At 43.9% G+C, this 20,745-nt stretch overlaps 1 long non-coding RNA gene across 17 annotated transcripts; it reads right to left on the bottom strand.

Annotated features, from left to right (window-relative positions):
• Positions 1-11,425: 11,425 nt before the first annotated feature.
• LOC123113110 (uncharacterized) lies at positions 11,426-18,502 on the bottom strand. Of its 17 annotated transcripts, none has more exons than XR_006455909.1 (7): positions 15,571-18,501; positions 14,420-15,463; positions 14,225-14,307; positions 13,069-14,150; positions 12,460-12,842; positions 12,205-12,257; positions 11,426-12,106 (listed from the first exon to the last, which is right to left on the bottom strand). It is a non-coding gene; the product is annotated as an uncharacterized lncRNA (long non-coding RNA). The 17 variants fall into 17 exon arrangements; XR_006455910.1 differs by having other exon boundaries at positions 11,426-12,035; positions 15,571-18,500; XR_006455904.1 differs by having other exon boundaries at positions 11,426-12,035; positions 12,205-12,842; positions 15,571-18,502.
• Between the last annotated feature and the right edge of the window lie 2,243 nt (positions 18,503-20,745).

Genomic DNA, 20,745 nt, shown 5'->3' on the forward strand with positions numbered 1-20,745 from the left:
ATGCTCGTGGTTGTCGGAAAGGCAAAGGAGGAGGTGATGACCAACTCATGTACTCGCGCGCAGATTGGGAGTCCCCAAGTAGCAAAGGAAGGCGCACCGTTGGCGAAGGCTCAAGCAACGCGAAGCGCGGTGGACAAGCAGAAGAAGGCAAAGGAAAAGTCAAGCCACAAGGTCATGGTAAGGCGGACCGATCTAAAGAGCGGAAGCCACGATACTTGGATATGTCCGAGGTCAAGTGCTATAACTGCAACGAGATGGGTCACTTTGCGAAGGATTATCCAGAGCCTAACAAGAGGGAGATCAAGGCAAATTTGGCAAAGCGGGAAGACGGAAGTCCAGGTCTTCTGATGGCCGAAGTTTGTGATCTCGTGGAGCCTAACAAGCGTGAGATCAAGGAAAATTTGGCGAAGCAAGAAGACGAATGTTCAGGTCTTCTGAGTGCCAAAGTTTGTGATCTCGTCCAAATGGTGGTTGTGAAACCAAGCGGGAAGGTGCTACTTCATGAGAAGAAAGTAATACCGATGTTATCCGGAAACCAGAACGTGTCATGGTATCTAGAAACGGGTGCCAGTAACCACATGACGGGGTGCAAGGAGAAGTTCCTTGAGCTAGAATATGATGTTCAAGGCTCGGTCAAGTTCGTTGATGGTTCAAATGTGGAGATTTGCGGGCAAGGTTCTGTCCTCTTCGAGGGTCTCATAGGAAAACATCTCATACTCACCGGAGTGTACTACGTCCCACGGCTTTGCAACAACATCATCTCTGTTGGGGAACTTGACGAGAATGGGTGCAAGTTGGATATTGAGAACGGAGTGATGACGATCTTCGACAACCTCCGAAACATGCTAGCGCGTGTGAATCGCATGCGGAACAGGCTCTATATCCTCAACCCTTGATCAATCTCAACCAAAGTGTTGGCTCGCCAAGAGTGATGATGATTTGTGGTTATGGCATGCTAGATTTGGTCATGTTAACTTCTACGCCTTGAAGAAGATGTTGAAGATGGAGATGGTATCTGGGATGCCGTTTATCGACCATGTTGATCGAGTATGTGGCGGGTGCTTGGTTGGAAAACAGCACCGCAGGCCGGTCCCTGCTCAGTCTACCTATCATGCAAGTGATGCACTCGAGCTGCTCCATGGTGATCTATGTGGCCCTATCACCCCAGCAGCCCACGGAGGAAAGAAGTACTTCTTCCTTGTGGTAGATGACTACTCGAGATATATGTGGGTCGTTCTCCTACGATCTAAAGATGAGGCGTTTGAAGCATTCAAGAAGCGAATGCTGCAACGGAGATGGAACACAAGCTGAAGGTTCGCGCTGTACGGACACATCACGGCGTTGAGTTTACATCAAACGAGTTCAATGACTACTGCGCGAAGATTGGCATAAAGAGACTCCGTATGAAGCAATTTACAGACGTAAGCCGAATGTGTCTCATCTATGAACGTTCGGGTGCGTGGCGCATGTGAAGTCGGCGGAGCCGCATCTCTCAAAGCTTGCTGATCGTAGCACCAAGATGGTGTTTATCAGATAAGAGAGGAGTTCCGGCAACAAGGCATACCTCTTCTACGATCCACAAACCAAGCGTCTACGGATTTCACGCGATATTGTGTTTGAAGAAAACCAAGCATGGAATTGGAGCGCAGCAGCCGACGATGCTCCAAATGGTAACATATTCACGGTTGAATTTCCAACTACTGATGATGCAAGGGAGGACGTCCAGGTGGTTGGCAAGACAGCCAACCAAGGTGACCGCAATGGCAGTGATCACCATGGTGCCGACACCGACGACGACGCGCATGGGTCGCAAGGTGATAGCGACAACGACGTGCACGACATGGGCGGAGATCTCGACAATGAGGCGCAAAGTGACAATGACAATCAAGATGATGGTCACGGTCACGACGACTACGCCGACGACAAGGATGCCAACGATCCGGCATCTACCACGCCCGAGACTCAACGGTCTTCCTCAAGTGCATCGACACCGACACAATTTGTGTTGCCCCCTTCGCAAGCCACAAAGGATTCTTCCGGGCCTCATCGCTACAAGACCCTTAAGAAAGTCTACAAGTACGCAAAGCCAGTTACGCTCGAGTACTCTGGACTATGTTTGTTGGTGCTGGCTAGCTCCTATATATGTTCACGTATACCCTGCCCCTTGTAACACAACGAAAAGTTCAGAGCAATAAAGAAAAGCAAGGCACGTCAAGAGCCTTTGGCAATACACCGATTCATTTGTGTTCGCTGAGTTCCGCCGAGTTGTTCCATCAAAATCGAATCGATCCGATCGACTAGAGCTAGCTAGCAAGCCAGGATCACGTAGCGGTTACACGGGCAACGTATTGCTCCTGTGAATCAATTAACCTGCTTGCCTGCTTGCCTCGAGCCAGCTTTACACACGTACGTGTATTAGCTTCGGTCGTGATTTGATCTAGCAAGTTCAACAGCCAACAAGATGAACAAAATTTTGTAGCATGCTGATTTTAGTGATGCCTTGCACAATTGAGCAATGCTTGGGCATTAGCTTCCTTGGTCACTCCCCCTTTCAGTTACGTGGGATTATTCATGTCTTGCTCTTTGGTAGGATGGTGTCAAAATATCAGTGACTCATCTTCCATGTGTAACCCAAATCCCTTTGATTCCATGTAAGTAAAAAGCTCCTTGATTCCATGGCTCCGTTTTGCCACTTCCCTTCCAAAACTCTGCATTAATTTGTTGGTTGGATCAAATCTTCGCACTTCTTTTACCTGCTTTGCTCATGTGTTCAATGTTCTTCCATCCCAGTTTTGAATTAATTGTGCACATCATATCCCCCAGCTGTGAATTAACTCCCATCATATCCTAGTCTGTTAAAGAAACCACATAGTTCAAGACTAGTTGTAGTGGAACATGTTTGTTTCATCTGGTTGTAATCGTTCATGTTCGAATAACAGAAGTTCTGGAGAGTCAAGAAATGCCATGTGTTCATATGAAATTTCCCTGTTTTGGTAACACACAAGGAAATATATCAGGAGCTCCACTGAGCTGCTCAGTAGAAAGTCTGTCATGAGGTCGAAAGTTTTTTTTGCATCATCTCACGTACTATCAGAGCTGCTTTCTCAATTATATATCATGTTGTTTGTATTGATGCACACCCAATAGAGCATGTTTTTATTGCATAATTTGGCCTATCTTTTATGCCAGGATAACAATATATATCAACAGTATGGTTTGATTTGCCAAACCTTAGTTGTTTGTACTTCACATCTTCCTTGAGTTCTTCCAATACACGTTGCAATGGGACACATTGAGGTGTGTTGTAATGAGGATTCCATTCAGGATGCTACTTTACAGTTCAACATTGCATCTCCCTTTGTACCTAATTTTTTTTACCTAGTTGGGACTAAAAGCTGTTTATCTAAAAGTTAAGATAATGGAAAGTTAGTTACGAAGGCAATGTCATAAAAACGTTTCCACTCATAATTCTCGAAGCAGGCTTTCGCCCAACTTTATATTAAAGCCCAAAGGATCGAAACGGTACAAAGTGGCTAGAAAACCCTCATACAAGTAGAAGTAGGTGAAAAGAAAAAAACGGAATCCAAGCAACAACGCTGCGATGCATCAGGCTTCACTATCTCGCTTCTCTAGTACCATCTCTGGAAGCACATGGATGATGTGATGTTCAATGAGCTTGAGCCAAGCCTGACCCGCTGCTCAATTGAGCTTTGTCGCGATGATAGAGCTTTGTCACATTCGTCTCCAATGATTTCCTGCAAAGTTTTTTCTCTGTGTGCTCATGTGTTATGTGTCTTCTGAAACAATCAATTACCATTCCTAACTAGCAATGCTAGTTCATGGTGGAAGAAGTCCGAGTTTCATCTGGTTGTACTCATTCATGTTTAGTTAGCAAAGTTTGGTGAGTCAAATTTACATGAATTTTGGTGTTGGTGTGAACACCAAGGAAATTATTCAGGAAATCCAAGGATCTGTTGTTGTATTGATTATGATACTTTCATGCTTGAAATTGCATCTCTGCTTTTATTTTTATCTCAATAATAATCTGTGTCGGTCGATTATTACTATTAGTCTTAAAATTTGTTCATCCAGAAGTGGGTGTTGTGGTCCATGTGAGTTTCTTTACGCAAAGTCTATTACAAATATCGCTTGTAGCTAGCGGATAATTAGTTAGTGATACCAGGCGATGCCTTTTTATATCATTTATCATGTTTTTTTACCTACTTTCACAATTGGTATACCATATGGTTTGTACTCCCTCTGTAAACTTTTGTAAGACCTCCTAGGTCACTAAGGGAGTAGCATTTTTGTCAGGTGTAGTATTTGATCTAACTTTTTTCAGGATATCGATGGCAGCATATATCATGGCAATATGGTTGGCTAGTAGTGTTTAAGTTGTTCATTCATTGCAACACCTCGTGGTAGAGGTGAATAATTTGGTGGGGCGCATACAACATATCCCAATAAGAACCATAGCTGTGAAGCAATACACCAAGAAAATTTGCGAAGCTATTGGCCCCAAAAATAGAGTAATCGTGTGTTTCATTAAACATGGCATGCAAAGTTTAGGTCTGAGAGCTGTCGGAAATTTAGCAATGAGTCAAAGTTGTGCAAAAAGTAGCCATGCATCCCGGTTTATGCACCCACCGCCGGTGGGGGGAACGACTAAGATGTGCCGGCACGTGACACCTCATGGTCCATCTTCAGTGATGAAGGAAACAGGGCCAGCTCCCCTCTGCTTGGATCATCTCTCCACTGGCGAGATAGACGAGAAAAGACAGTTTGCAGCGCAATGCCCACCATATGCCACAGATGGAGGCGGGCCGAAAGAAAAATAACACAACTCACCCACGTTCGTACTGTCTTGGGTTAATAGAGATGGGAGCGGGGCCCAAAAAGGAAATCTTTCGTGCATGCATGCTTTCATCTCTATATCTCTTCCCTCCCCCGAATCGGGGAATGGTAGAGCACCTCTCAATTATTTGATTAGTGTAATTATTATTCTTAAAATTTTCCAATGCCTATTGGCAACATTTGGATTTAGGAGTTCCTACAGCTCATGCATGATTCCAGAAAATTCAACGTTCAAACTAGGAAGAGGAAGCTATTGTCCCTAGCTTGAAATGGAAAAAAGATATCTGTGTAATCCAAGTAGCATGCGGTGGATAACATTTTGTAGCTTTGAGGGTATGGTTTACTTGATGTGAATTCAGAAGTAATGTGTTGCTCTCTCTCTCTCTCTCTCTCTCTCTCTCTCTCTTTACTACTTTTGCAATCTCTATATATCAAAATCTTATTCTCTCTTTCCACATATATAGGGCCTAATGAGTTTTTTGAGGCTAACTTTGACTATATGTTAGAGCAATAATATATGACATGCAAGTTGCACAAAGCACACGGTCAAATTCGTACGTGAAAGAAGCTTCCAATGATGCAATTTTGGCATTATACATCTCATATACTATTAATCTTTTCAAGTCAAAGGCAGTCTTTAAAAAGGCATAAGCAATTAGTCCATATATATGAATGAAGGGAATAGACCACGTTGAAAGAAGATATGCGGTGCCCCCATGTTTGATTTTGGTAATTGATGACATTCTCTATGGACTAATGGTTGTCTTGAGTTATATTTGAAGGATTTGTCCATAGGAATTTCTTGAAGTCCATTTGTTGGTTCCAAGGAGTTTATGTTTTGACCAAGGTGTTATTCAAGGAATTATGTAAAGATTGGTCGTGATACATGGTTGATCAAGACTAAGTCAAGAGTGAATCAAGTGATCAACACAAAGCATACAAGATGTACAAAGAGGGATCAAGTAATCCCATGGTATGGTAAGCATTGTCCATTACGCTTTGTGAATTAACCCATGGTCTACGTGTGTGTTCTATGTGGGGTGCGGTATGTTTCCATGGGTTTGCATCAAGAGGAATATTTCATACAACCCATGGAGGATGACATCAAGTGGTGATCGTCATCCAGATTGTGGTGTGCAAGTTCAAGTGGAGCATCACGAAGAGATCATCCTTGAAGCTTGTTGCCCATTATGGTGTCAATGGACTTGTGAAGATGTGCCTAAGAGTGGCTCACCCATAGTGGAGTATGGGGGAGCAATCAACTAGTCTTCATCGAGCCAACACAATCAAGAAAGGTGGTCCAACTTGAGGAAGTCAAGATCGCCATCATATAGCTCAAGTGAACTATGTGCAAAGCAAAGGTTTGCCCTTGATAGGATTTCTATTTTACTGGTCTCATGGTGGTAGTTGAGAGACCGGGTTGTAGGATCATTTGCCATACTATCAAGGGGGGCTCTCTATGAGTAGCTTGATCGTATCATTCGTAGAAAGCTCAAACCATTGCATCTGTGCATCATCTTTCTTGGTTCTTGTGTGGTGTTTCTCTTTGTGAGTTTTAGATCTTATGGTCATCTTCATGACAAGCTCGAGTTCATCGGAAACGGAGTTCACATGCATCTTCTATGATGTTTACGATGTTGGAGGTTATGTCGGTTCTTCTCTGTTAGATGGTTCTTCGCTGCTGGATGCTACTCTTCGTCTTCTAACCAACAAACTTGAGTTTTCTCATTAAGGAGCTCATATGCAGAAGTTATGGCAGTTCTGGTTTTCTTGTTGCATTTGTTTTGCTTGGGGCTTGCTTGATGCACCCTTGCGGTAGTACTGCTCCGGGCAGTGGTAGTACCGTCCCTATTAGGCGGTAGTACCGCCTGTAAGCGATACTTCCGTTGTCCAGTTCCGCGCCTTCTACCGCTGCTTTCTTTGGGTTTTGTTTTTCGTGTCGGGTTGAGCGGTTATAGGGTGGCCGTGAGGTGCGGCAGTACCGCCTATAAGTGGTAGTATCGTCCTGGTTAGGCGGTAGTACCGCTACGGCAGTACTACCGCTGCGTTATGCTCTGCCCTGCCTCCTCTGCCCCCATGCTCTGCTTCTTCCGTGTTTGTACCACTGGGTTGTGGAGATCGCTACGAGCAATTTGACGGGTACTGGTGACCGCCCCCAAGGGTTGCCAAAGTGTACGGGTTCTGTGACCGTCCCCAACTGTTGCCTTTTGTACGGGTCCGGTGACCGTCCTCAAGGGTGCCTTAGTGGAATTACGGCATCCTGCATTGTGCGAGGGTGTGAGGATATTACGGTGGCCCTAGTGGCTTCTTGAGGAGCATTGTGCCTCCACACCGCTCCAAAAAGAGATTAGCATCCACAAGGGTGTGAACTCCGGGATACATCGTTGTCTCCGCGTGCCTCGGTTATCTCTTACCCGAGCCCTTTACTTATGCACTTTACTTTGTGATAGCCATTATTTTTCATGCTAGGTTTATTCCGCGTTTATTCAAGCCTAAACCATAATTATTTTAAAAGCGCCTATTCAACCCCACCCCCTCTAGGCGACATCCACGATCTTTCACACGTTACATTGGAAAAGACGTCAAAGTTCTGTAAGAACATTCTTTGTTTGCGGGGACTGAACAGAGCTGTCAAACATTGTGAGTGATAAAGGTATATGTTCTTCATTACAGAACACAATGTTCTTGATTGCGTGAAGCATGTATCACATTCTTGATTGCTTGAAATATGTGCTTTCGACTGACAGTTACTGCATATATGAGCCAATTGCTACGAGGGGTGGGAGAGGGGGGAACGGTGGTGGCCCTTCGTAAGGTCCGCTACTGGCCTCTAATGCGGTTGTTATTTTCCTTAACATGAACAAAGTTTTGCAGTGTTCTGATTTATTTTGTTTGGCTTGCACTACGCACTTTACTCTAGTTGTTGTCGAATGAACCGAGCAAAGTTCCTTCCTTTTGTGCTAATTTTGATGGAAATTGAGAAAATTGATTCACCATCCCAGTTGTTGTTGCCAATAAAAATCTCTGGAGGAGACATGAAAAAAGATCTTCTCTTTACTTGCTCCAGATCTTGAAAGCTCTCATCTTCGGTGCTCACTTCATTTTTGTATACAAGACCACTTTATTTTTTGTGTTGTTCACAATAAAAATATAAAGAGGATACGCAAAGAAAAATATTCTCTTTATTTGCTCAAGATCTTGAAGGATCTCATCCATCTCATCTTCAGCACTCAATTTTTGTATACAGGGCCACTTTGTTTTTCTTGTCAAATCTTGACTTATAATTTTGGTCAACAAAATAGGAATTAAATGGCATTCAAGATACATCGTCGTAAAGTTCTTTGAAATGAATGAGTGTCCATTGAAATGTTTTTTTACCACATATAGGGTATGTTTGGATAGCAGCCGAGAGCTGCCATGCCAATATTTTGGTGTTGACCACCAGCCTGAGAGGGCATTTGGATTTGTGCCAGCATTTGCTTACCTTTCCAATTTTCTGGTCACCATTACACATCCTCTTCCAATTTTTGCACCCATGTGTTCGCTTAGCAGCGGTGGCAGAATCCTCCGCCAAAAATCGGCACGCCCTCAATTGGCGGGGTAGTCCTAGACGCTAACCAAATAGCCCCATAACTCAATTTTTTGTGATAAAGTTAATGGTCAAAGTTGGACATAAAAATATGAAGTGACCTTGTAAGGGAATGGAGGGAGTACTCCCCTTCTTCACCACCGTAAAGAATGGTGTCCACAAAATATTCTTCCGTTCTTCTTTATGTGCGCGTGCGCACGTGTCCTGTGTCTCCTCATCCATTAATTAAGAAGAGAATAGAGTTTTGCTACAAATGATACCCCTTTACATCGAATGATTACTCTCCCGAATTATGACCCCTAGTCTTTCGGCACCCACGGCGACCCAAAGCCTCGCCTCGGTCTTAATGGTGTAGCAAAAGATTCGATGTGGTGTAGTCTTATGCTTGAAGACCCTTGCGCATTCCATTCATACCAAATTGTCCTACTAACAAGCATCGTGAGGGAAGCAACTGCTTTTCTATGAGGTGTGCTAGAGCCGACCCGGTTGTTCCACCACTCTTCTACAGATCACTCCAAGTGCCAAGAAGCGGGATCGAAATTCTCTAGGTGTAACCAATCTTTAACCAAGCCCTAAAGTCTCATGGTGAAGTGAGATTTGCACTCTCCTGCAAAGCATGCAAAGACCACAATTTAGCCAACACCGCTTGGCAAATCTATTGGCGGTCCAAATTCACATGGCGGGCCAACCAACCAAAGAATTTGATCTTGGAGGGCCAACTCTTCTACAAATCTATCTTGGAGGGCCAACCAAGCAAAGAATTTGATGTTAGGTGGTGCCCAAACCTTCCAGATCATATAGTCCATGGAGGAGAGTGTTTTGTCCAACAATTGTGCGTTATAAGCGGAGGCCACCGAGTAGATACCGTTCATCGTGTGCTTCCAGTGATATCGTCTTCTGCAAGGTCGTCAAGGTGAAAGTTATTGATAAGTATCCAAATAGTAAAGAATTCCTGGATGTGGTCGACGGTGACCATGATAGAAGGGTGATCTTGAGAATCCAAGCATTGTTGTGGAGAGCCTCTTGCACCTTCCAACTTTTCCTTGTATAAGCATCCTGAATGAGGGGAGCAATGTCGTTCGCTTGTGCCCGAAAATCCAAGGAGAGTCTCAGAATGGCGCTTTGGCACCATTGCCAATGATAATGGTGGTGGATCCATAGAGGAAGTTGAGATCCTGTTCATCAAACGGGTTGCCCATGCCAATCCACAACTTGGTTGGCTCTTTCCACTCGTACCATGGCCAATGGAAACACAGAGCATGAGCAAATTGTCAGTGTTTAGAATCCCAAGGCCACCATACTCGTACGACCGACATACAATTTCCCAACTCACCTTGCATTGGTTAGTTAAAAATTGTTCATCAAAAAGTAATCAACAGGGTTAGTTACTGAGGATATTCTTCAAGGATATAAGAAGCTACTGTTGTACTGATTAGGATACTTTATTGCTCGACATCACAGCTCCGCAGTTATTTTTATCTCAATAGTAATTTGCACCAAGTTAGCCTTAAAACTTGTTCATCAAAAAGTGGGTGGAATGGTTCGTGTAAGTTTTTTGTTGAGGAACAGTTCGTGCATGTTTTTTGTTTGCAAAGTCCCTTGCAAACATAATTTGTTGCAATCGAACACTTATTAATTGATACCGAGAGAATATCAGGTGGAAACCAAGTTACAATGAACACTTCGTGGAAATCACGTTCGAAAGTTCCAAAAATTTATTAAAAATACGGTACATGAAGGTGGTGTTGTATTAGCATGTGAAATTTCAAGTTCAAGCACAAAGTCATTTGCTAGGTATGCAAAAAAAAGCAAATTCAGCAATGAATAGTGGCCTTTACTGTTTTGCACTTGAACTTTGAACTAGACTTTGAATTAGACTTTGAACTTGGAATTTTACATGCTAATGGAACATCACTTTCTTAACATAATATGTGCTTTGAGAATTTTTTTGAAACTTCAAAATATAGTTTCCAAGTGGTTTTCATCGGTTTCCATTTTAACTTTGGTTCCACCTGTTATTCTCTCATTGATACCAATCACTTTATTTTTATTTTCATAATTTCACATTGAATTATTTTAGCTTCTTCCGCAACTCGTATACCATGTGGTTTGTATTAACGTACATTTATCATAGCATGTTTACTGGTTGTAGTATCTGGACATATTTTTTCTCCAAGACATCACAATATATAGCAAGGCAATATGGTTGGTCACTAGTATACCAAATTATTCGTTTATTGCGTCTTCTTGATGTAGATGGTGAACAATTGGGTGGGATGCACAGACCATGCATGTTTTTAACTTCTTATAAGAAGCATAGCTGTTAGGCAATACATCAAGAAGATTTGACAAAATCGTTTGGTTCCAAAAACAAAGTAACCTTTGAATAAGGCTATGCTAGTTATAGGCCTGAGAGGTGTCGAAAGTCTAGCAATGAGTTGCAATACAACCAGCCTTACTAGTTTCTCACATTACTCTCCTCCCACACCACCGTGCGTCACTGTTTATGCAACCACCATCGGCGTAGGGAATGCCGGAGATGTGCCAATGTGTGACACACAATGGTCCTAGCACTCATCTCGTGGCCAGCCGGGCCAGCTCCCTGTCCTCCACTCGGGACAGAGGCAAGGGAGGGGAGTGTTTAAGCGGCACATCATCCACTACCAGAAACCCAAATATTTATGTGTGTCTTGTGGGGAGTTCTCTTAACTAGATGACCCGGTTGCGCCAATGGCGCAAGAAGCGAATTAGAAAGAATGTTAGTAGTGAGTAAGTAGGAGATGTACTCCCTCCGTTCCTAAATATAAATCTTTTTAGAGACTTCAAATGGACTACAACATACGGATTTATATAGACATATTTTAGAGTGAAGATTCACTCATTTTGCTCTGTATGTAATCCCTTGTTGGAACTTTTAAAAAGACTTACATTTGGGAACAGAGGGAGTAGATGACAATGCAATGTGAATTGTATTACAGATAGTAGACAAACTTAGATCGGTTTTCAATTGAAAAAAATACAATGTTCAAAAGAGCGAGTAAGCTAGTGCGGATATGATGACAGATAAAAATTATCAAACTTTGCTCATTGAATGAAGCTCAAATTATAGATAAACAAAAATATATTCTAAACTTACCTAATTGGCATGAGCATTATTTAACAACTCAAATACATCATCCAATCTAAAGATTTCTCTTCTATTGCCAAGGACCTCTGAACACTGCCAAGAGGGACGATAGTTGTAGATGCAGAATTATGCTTAAGAGCACAACTGAAATCTATAACCGTCATATTCATGTGCAGACATATCTTCATCACATCATCGTTTTCCAAGTATAGTTAATAACAAATCCGATTCATATATGTCCTGGTCATCCCATTTATGCTGAATGTATTCAAGGCACTTCTGTAACAATTTTTTTTAAATACCCATTGTTTTCTAATATCTAGTAAACTGGGTACAAAAGATGGAGGTAAGAAGCCCATGTTCTCTCAGATCGAGTATATCCCTGTCCTGAATGGTGTATCCAAGGTTCCCCATGTCATGTTTAAGTACAAATCACTTGTTTATTGTGACATGGACCACTGATATCTGAAATATATGAAAAGACCCATCAGGGCCCAGGAAAAATATGCCCTCCTAAAAGTAAAAGAATGTCCCTGCTATTTAAAAGAAGATTGGCACTAATAAGAGGCTAAGGAGAAGCAAAATAAGCAAAGTAAATGTCTAAAAAATAAGAGCAGAGCATCTTCGACATTACCTAGATACATTCAGAAAATCAAAAGCACCTGAACTAACAACTAAAACAGTGCCCTGAAATAGAATCCCAGACATGAAGCTATAAGCATAAATAACAACCAAGGCAAAATCAAAAGAAATAAAAATATGTGCATCACAAAATACTATTAGGAGATCAGGTCTACTGTACAAATATGAGGCAGCTGCCATACGATCTCTAGATGCGAAAGAGTTGCATTCATAACTATATATACATTAGCAAGATAAATCACTCTACCGATTTGTAAGCGGCAAACCAGCTCAAATGTAGTCATCATCAGTAACTCTTGCTTCGATAATAACAGCCAACCACCATGTATATCCATCCATGATACATAAAGGGGGAGAAGTAAATTACGTTGAATGAGAATTAATTAATTGCCACGCGGCTGCAGCTGCCAAACATGCCACGGTTAAATACATGGATTTTGTCAGGGATCTGGGTACATGAAAATAGACAAAGTAACACATCAATTAGAAGGAGCCAAAACAAGCAGAGGTGGTCAGTGAGAATACCCGCAGGCGCCCCAACAGGCTATAGACACCATGTCACCATGTTGTGCATAAATAGTTAGACACCGTGACATGGTGCCTAACATGAGCCGAGACAGGCCGGCGAAACTGTAACATGACGTGCAACATGTAAGAAAGTAAGCATCTAGGGAAGATAGGCTGGCAGGCCAAGCAACTAAATTAGAACACATACACCCATTTCTTGCACAGAGCAGTGCTTGTAATCCCTTTTTTTTCATTAACAAAGTGAGAATGCAGGGTTATTTTTCCATTAACAAATGTGAGAATGCAGGGCGGAGAAGCATGAGGAAGCAACGATAGAAAGCTCTATTACCTCACACGGCCATTCGAACTAATCACCGGGAGACAAAAGAACATATTAGGCTCTAGGAATTAACACAACCTCTATTGCTTTGTTCATACACACTCAATTCTGAAAAAGGAAAACATAAGCTTCAGGAGCAAACAAATAGAATATGAAAACTGTATATATATACAAAGAAAACAAAAATAGGAATGCAAACTGTCATATTACTCCCAGGTGTGAAGAGCCAAAGCTATTTTCAAGCAGTATTATAAGCTAGCTCTAGATTTTACTCCATAGTAAACAGAACAGTTTTGTAAGGTAGCTCTAGATTTTATACGATTCAAAAAAGCAGCAGATGGACACATGATTGTACAACTGATGCATAGTCACCCTCTTCTTGGAATAGCCCACGGCTTATACATATAGATGAAAATTTCATCCAAACATGCCAGTGTTTTTAGGCCATTAAATGGAGAGTGATGCATTTTTTTGTTTGTCAAGTCCCTATTGACCCACAGGGCAAACAATGGTGTTTTACCAGGCCAACTATTTTCAAAAATTCACTAAACAGAACCCAACACCCAAAATTAATAGAGGGACGTTCTCCTCATTAGCATACAGACCGCTAATTATCTTTGCTGCCCCACCTCAACGACCACACCTCAAATCCTGCAACCTGAATGGTCGGAACAATCAACCTGAATTATTGCAAGAAAGATAAAATAGTCTTTATTATTTGTTCTTTGTTCTTTGTGAGTTGAGTGACTCCTTCCAGAGAAAATGGCCAAGCTGGCCATAATAAGTGGCACACAAACAAATGTCGAGAGAAGTGAATCAGAAGACAAAACAAGAAAATTGTATGTGATTGCAAATGAAACTAAAAGTATGGTACAGAGGCCTTCAGAATCTGAAACAGAGCTGGTATAGCTCAAAGTACAGGAGAGGGAGGGGGAGAGGTAGGGGGTCGGGCCTGAGAAGAGTCACCGGAGAAGGAGGGGGGCTCCATGGGGCCTCTGCGTGATGTGAAGGAGCTCCATCTCTATGGCGGCGTCCCGTCCCATGGATGTGCGTGCCCCTCCTGTCGTCATCGCCGTCCGTGCCATGGCAACCTGCAAAAAAGGGAAGACAAGATGGAGTGAGGTGATGTGGAGAGGGTGGGCGAAGAAGGAGGGGAGAGACCAACCTGTGCCGGATACGGTCACCTCTGGCCTCGCCGTTGCCGGTTGTGGCGGATCACGGCGAAGTTTTGGGGGGAGGCGCCCATTCCTAGAATGTAGATGAAATAAAGGTCCACATTCAGTATGATATTCTTATTCCTTTTTGGATTTAACAAACAAAGCCAGAAATTGAAATTTCACTTCAAACCACATTTTTTTACCAATGAGTTTGTCAGAAGTTTATTTGTGCCGCTTTGTCTTCATGAGCTCACCTCGGTCACTTGCCTCATCAGTGACCTACGCCATCTCACAACGCCAAAAACATCCATTCATGGCAGAGAATATATCATCCACCACTGCAACGGAAAAGGAAACATAAACGAATTAAATGAGCATGTAAAGACAATAAAAGAAAATTGTGCTTAAAAAGAACCAGGTCCATATGCCTTGAGATGGTTCAACAAAGCAGTAGAATGGCAAGGATCAAAGATAGAACTTCATGTCACGCTATGGTCATGCATCACTGAAACGAAAAAAGGGACGTTGAAGATAGCTGACCTCAATGCATATTTTTTTGTTGAGGGGGGCAAGACTGCTACCAAATTTTGTTTCAGATTTCAGGTTTAACCATCCACAAAAGTAATTAGTAGTCTTAAGGTTCAGTTGCAAGCTCAAAGCTGGAATCACCACAAGATTGAGTGTATGTATAGCAGCTTAGTAAAGACAAACTGAGTATATGCATAGCAGCTTAGTAAGGCAAAATTACAAACATACATAGGTAGATCATGCAATGGATATGCCAAAAAAGATTGGCTTATACACGAATTAACGGATATATACAGGTTGAGTACTTCAGTTGCCTACAAACACATAAAATGGACAATGAATATTTGCCTACTACAGCAAAACCTCATCTCTGTTTGCCTGCATATTGTGTTGGTTGCCTACAAACCAAAAATCGAACCGCAGGGATTCTGTATAGTTGACACAAACAAAATGCCTAAACTGCTTTTCTCAAGATCCCGTGACTGAAGGTTGTGGCTACCAAATTGTAATATATGAGCATTAGTACCTCCTAGGTAGCACAGAAATTCGTCGGAACTTCAACAAGAGCGGAACGGAGGCGAATACACGGGCACATAAATTAGACAAATAAATGAAAGATAAAAATAGCTTTTCTGAATAATGTAGAGGCCCAGCCACTTGTTGATCTTGCAAGATGTGTGGGGATCCCACAAGAATCAAATGCCTCAGGGATCTCCTCCCTGCATGATCCAGTGCCAACAAATTTCTGAGATGATGAACACAAGAGGGAAACAAAAAGGCGGCGGCCGTACTGTGGAGGTGCAGCGGCCGCAGATGGATCGAGGACCTGGTGGTTGGATGGATGATGAGGACGCCAACGACGGATGACCTCAAGGCCAACCAACGGCTCCGGCGTCAGCCATGGCGGCCCGGACACCAAGGACAAGGGCGTCCTCCTCCCCAACCACCACTTTTCCTCAGGGGCCCTGCCCCTCCGCAAGCACCATGAAGACATGTCTGCCCTGATCTCCCACGAATCAAGAGATGAGCTCAGGTTACAATGCAAAGATGAGTAAACGAATAAGAAGCATAAAACTAAACTTTATGTATACTCTGCCCTGCACACAGGATAACTATATATCTCATTGAAGGCTATACTGGAAGATGGCACACAAATAAGAAGCAATCAAATAAAAATCCAACGGTCATCACTGATCAAAGTGTGCTATAGATGGATGTTTTATTAATTTGTAATCAATCAAGAAGCTTCTTGCTAATAGGACTATGCACTTCTTTCTGACACTCAATTACACATCTGATGTGTTCATGTAAATTTGGGCGCAGTGAAGCATTTATACATAATTTAAGCGATTCACAACGAAGCCCTGGAATAAAAACTTAAAGAATAATGAGGTATAGCATGAGATGGTTACAAAGGTACATTATGTTCGAGTTGGCAAGAGCAAAGCATTATAAACATAACCTGCTCTAGAAGTAAAATATGGAGGAAGCTCTCCAAGTGCGGTCCCAATGCCCCAAGGAACAACTTGAAGATGAACTTCATGGAGTATTTTGCTAAATGGGATAGTTTCCTGATACAGTGGAGATCCAAACTCTGGACAGTCTTTCCCCAACCATGAAGGCCTACTTTTTAAAGAATAGTGTCATAAGGAGCACTCTTTAAATCAACCCGGCCACACTGAACCGCTTTCATTGTGAAAAGGGCAATATGAGGCCCTAAATACAACAAAGGTGTGCAAGCCAGAGCCTGCAAAAATAAATGACGTGCAGAGAACTTAACTGCAATGATAAATACTTAGTTTCACGATAATACAAACCTGGTATACCAAAGCAGTTCCTGCATATGCTACATTGAAGACGAAATATAATGGTTTATCCTGCTGCAAGAGATCACGCACCACAAGCAGGGTAGACGAATGCTCCCACTCACGTAGGTTCGAGTCTAACATCTAGCTACCTTAATTTAAAGAAGTGCAGGGTATAAACCTTAACCCTTCTCATTCACAATAAATAGATAATACATTTCAGTGATTTCACCATTCAAAAGCAACACATGCATATCCAGAGATTGTGAAAGTAGTGCTCTATTAATTTGCATACTTGCAGTTCAATTCACTATACCGCCACTCAGTTCGTCTAATTTGAAATACATAAATGTACTAAAACAGAAAGATGATGATACCTTCTCATGTGGGCCCTCAGCTACCAAGAGAAGCAAACAGGTAGCACCAAGGAGCGAAACCAAAAACTTCTTTCAGAACACGGGAACATCTGCTTCCTGTACTCTGTCCAATGGCTAACAGAAATAATGCAAAGTGTTCTCTTTTTTGAGGGTAATGCAAAGTGTTCTCAATGTCCGTGATGTCAACGCTAAACTCTCTAGGTCCGTGCGATGCTTATTGCGAAGGTCTGAAATATATGTTAAATCTATTACATCATCAACCCACAGAGCAGTCTTACTTTATCTCATTAGGGTAACAAAGCCTTCAGAGAATTCTGATTTTAGGTCATGCACTTGTCAATATTAGAGAAACAGATAAGAGTGATTTCAGTTAAGTTTGAATATACATTTATTTATTTATTACGCTTACATGCAAATTCTAATCAAAATAAATGTTTGAAGAACTAATCCCTGGAATATAATTCCTCCGATGGAGCACCTATATTTCTTTTTGGAAAAGTAAAAGGCCACTGCATTATGGATGAACTTTCTTTTCCATCAACATCACTTAAAGATAATTTACATACACTCGGTTCCAGTGTGATGAATCATGAATAAAACAAGAAAAAGTGATAACAGAGGCCATAGATAGTACATGCAAGCCACATAATCAGAACATAATATACTGTATAGACAAGTCATAAAATCTGCAGCTAAATTTCAGAAAAAAGAAATTAGTGGAAGTCAACAGAGGATAAAATTTACATACATTATTAGCATTAATATTTCGCTAAACACCTCGTAGGCATAGAACAGACAAATATGAGATTTTTGGGGATTAAACCATAAGAAATGAATGGAAGAGAGAGGGGTGAGGGCAAATCAGGTGAGAGCGATAGAGAGAGGAGCAGCGGCAGCTAGCAAAAAGGAGGGAGGGAGGGACGAGAATGGAGGAGGGGATGAGAGGGTTACCTCGGCTCCAGGACCCATGGTCGTTTCTCGCCGTGGCGTTGTTGATTCATGTTGGCTTGACCTTCTGCCAGAGGACGACAGCGGCGGCGACGGCACAGACCGCCGCTTCATCAACACCGCCTCCTGCCGCGGCTGCTGCAGATCGCGTTCGTCAGCAACGCGCCTGCTATGGCTGCTGCTCCTTTCTTCCCCGGTGCCGCCACCGGAACATGGGAGGAGGTGAGGAGAGGTGGTGGCCTCTATCATCCCACGCCGGCACCAGCGCTTTTTGCCGTATCTGTCTCTCCCGCTCCAGATCAGGAACCTGGGGGAAACAAAGAGAGGAGGAGAGGTGGTGGCCGAGAGGGGATGCCCCGAAATCCATGGGTTGAGGGGATGGAGTGGGAGCGATTGGGCTCGCTGGAGGAGGTGGAGATGAGCGGCAGGGGAGGCCATGGCGGCGGCGGCGGCGAGCGAGAGGGCGGAGAGGAGGAGGCGAGAAGAGAGCGAGGGGAGGAGGAAGCCGCGTCACCTTTTACTTTTACCGCTCGTCGGTCTAGGGCTTTTTTCTTTTACGCAGGCCAGGAGGAAAACCATTGTGTTCTATTGACCCCACACATAGCCAGCCCCACTCGTCATCCACTTATGAAGCAGCTCCGAAACGTGAAAAACAACCGACGGCTCACCTTATGCCAGCAGCCAAAACACAGCTACAGTAGATAGATCGTTCGGCCCAACAAGCGCAGCGCACGCGGTTGCTCTGGAATGGCGGGTAGCATAGCAGGCTTTATATGTTAGATACCCCAAAGTTGATACGGGCCGTCCAGTTAATTCTATCCAACGATTAAATACATCTGGTACTCCAGCCCAATTTTGAGAGAGTACTACCAACCTATCTTCCGGGAGTAGCTCTGTTCCAAGGGTAAAATGGTAACTAGGAGATTGTCAAATCTGCAATTTGAAAAGAGTTTGCAGCTCAGCCCTATCCCTTTCAGATGTGTGCGCACTTCGTGCGCGGAATCAATTGTTTGCAACACTCCGATCAATTGTTCATCCCGGACGAAGATACACCTCATCCTCGATGAAGATACAACCTGGGTGGCGAGGGTGATGCAAAAGGGAGAAAGCCCTATGTCGGCTTCGGTCGGCACCGGCGGCAGCGCCGCCCTGTGGCGTTGGATCCCTCCTTGGAGGTGCGGTCGTGTGATGCATTGGTTCCTCGCCTACTCTGTTCATTCTTCGGGTGAAAGCCTTTGATCCAGCTCCTGGATTAGACGACTGTGGAGTCCTCGATGTCATTACCACCTTGATGGCGTGTGTCTTGGAGACGCTGCTCCATGTTGCTCGCCTGAGGTCTGGGATGGTGTTTTGCTGGTTTGAGGTTGGTGGTTGTGGGTTGGTCCGGATGGTGGTGGTGGTGTGGCCGGTCTGGGGTCAACGGTGGTGTGTGTCGTGCTTGAGTGCTTCTTGGTGTGTCTCTGCTAGGCGGTGCCCAACGACTACGCCAGTGGCACACAGGTATCACGGCGTCGTCTTGGCCTCACGCAATCTTTCGAATGTACCCCAACACAAGTGGTGTCGTGGCGTTGTGCGGCCTCGGTTGCGTGGTGGCTTTCGATTGCGTCGACGGTGCGGTGTCGTGGTCTAGTTTGCTAGGCGATGCCCTTCGACTACGCTGGTGGCACAGAGGTGCCGTGCCTCCATCTCGGACTCATTTGTCCCTTCGAATGCGCCCCACGACACAGGTGGTATCGCGGCTGTCGGTGTCAAAACCGGCGGATTTCGGGTAGGGGGTCCCGAACTGTGCGTCTAGGCGGATGGTAACAGGAGACAAGGGACTCCATGTTTTTACCCAGGTTCGGGCCCTCTCGATGGAGGTAAAACCCTACTCCTGCTTGATTAATATTGATGATATGGGTAGTACAAGAGTAGATCTACCACGAGATCAGAGAGGCTAAACCCTAGAAGCTAGCCTATGGTATGATTGTTGTTCGTCCTACGGACTAAAACTCTCCGGTTTATATAGACATCGAAGAGGGCTAGGGTTACACAGAGTCGGTTACAATGGGAGGACATCTACATATCATATCGCCAAGCTTGCCTTCCACGCCAAGGAAAGTCCCATTCGGACACGGGACGAAGTCTTCAATCTTGTATCTTCATAGTCCGGGAGTCCGACCAAAGGTCATAGTCCGGCCATCCGGACACCCCCTAATCCAGGACTCCCTCAGTAGCCCCTGAACCAGGCTTCAATGACGACGAGTCCGGCACGCAAATTGTCTTCGACATTGCAAGGCAGTTTCCTCCTCCGAATACTTCAAAGAAGATGTTGAACACAAGGATAGTGTTCGGCTCTGCAAAATAGTTTCCACATACCACCGTAGAGAGAATAATATTCGCACAAATCTAATCTACTGACGTATTCCGTAGCGTGACATCATGCGGCAGCCAAGCCTTTATTCGTTTTACTGTCCCACCTCAGCGTGTTTAGCGAGGCGGTTTCCTTGGCACGTCTTGTCAAAGCAGAGATCGTGTCCCCTTATTCCGGGATTCTCATCAATACGGGCGTGGGTAACCCTACCGCGCCATTAATCGCGGCGCTTGGGAGATAAGCGAGTTTTACTAGGCTGGTGGGGGCACATAGTTTCGGCCGCCCATATAAGGGGATAAGAATCCACCCTTTCCATCTACGCCTTCCTCCTCCTTCGCTTATCCATTCCTGCGCACTCGAGCTCCAGCGCCCAAGTCCGCACTTCCCACCTCAACCTTCTCCAATCATGTCCGGAGCGGGAGGTACGTGGATGGCCTCCTCCGTCACGGAGGGGCAAATCAAAAAGCCGAGGAAAGTCGGATACTTGTCCAACGACATCGCGCACCGGCTCCCAGATG

The sequence above is a fragment of the Triticum aestivum genome, chromosome 5B (assembly GCF_018294505.1).
Source record: "Triticum aestivum cultivar Chinese Spring chromosome 5B, IWGSC CS RefSeq v2.1, whole genome shotgun sequence".
Lineage (NCBI taxonomy): Eukaryota > Viridiplantae > Streptophyta > Magnoliopsida > Poales > Poaceae > Triticum > Triticum aestivum.